The sequence below is a fragment of the Penaeus monodon genome, chromosome 32 (genome assembly GCF_015228065.2).
Source record: "Penaeus monodon isolate SGIC_2016 chromosome 32, NSTDA_Pmon_1, whole genome shotgun sequence".
Classification (NCBI taxonomy): domain Eukaryota; kingdom Metazoa; phylum Arthropoda; class Malacostraca; order Decapoda; family Penaeidae; genus Penaeus; species Penaeus monodon.
Genome location: NC_051417.1, coordinates 8,851,610 through 8,852,293, shown reverse-complemented (window position 1 = coordinate 8,852,293; position 684 = coordinate 8,851,610).

Here is a 684-nt window from a genome sequence, read left to right as displayed (position 1 = left end):
TGGGTATGCCATCTATTCAATCTTTCCTCATATCTTCCATGAACAGCAAACTACCATTCTACGGTCGCCAAGTCAGAAAGTGTCAATAAGAGCATGAAACAATCAAGTCATTAACCTGACTAAACCTAACCTGTTAGAATGATTAATGACGCCCATTAGGTCTACAAAAGCCTAACCGAACACATAAACACGATGACTTTATTGTGTTTGTGGGTGTGTGTGCCGTCACGTTGTGCGGGAGTGTACTGGGTCATTCACAAATGTGTTACGTTGCAGTTTAGTAGGAGGCGAGGCACCGCTGGGACGCTCTGGTGTCTAGTTTGCAGTAAGATATAGTTTAGTGAGAATGGTAAGGTTTCTCTAATGTTATTTGTTATGTATTTAAGGTGGGGGAATGCCTTAGGTAATTGATGCTTTGAGAAGCGGGAGCTTTAATAAGAATGATAAACAGATATGATAAGAAAGAAAGTATTATTACATCTACTGATCATTAATGATATTGTTGTTATCATCCTTATCCTTTTCATTATTTTTAAAAATTACTATTCACAATTATCATAATTTTCTTTCTTGCTATCATTATGAATTTTATTTTCCTACTTTTTGGCACAGCTTATATTTTTTTAACAGTGTAATTTACTGATATGTTGGGTTTGCTTTTCATACGGACTGTGAAAAAAAAAA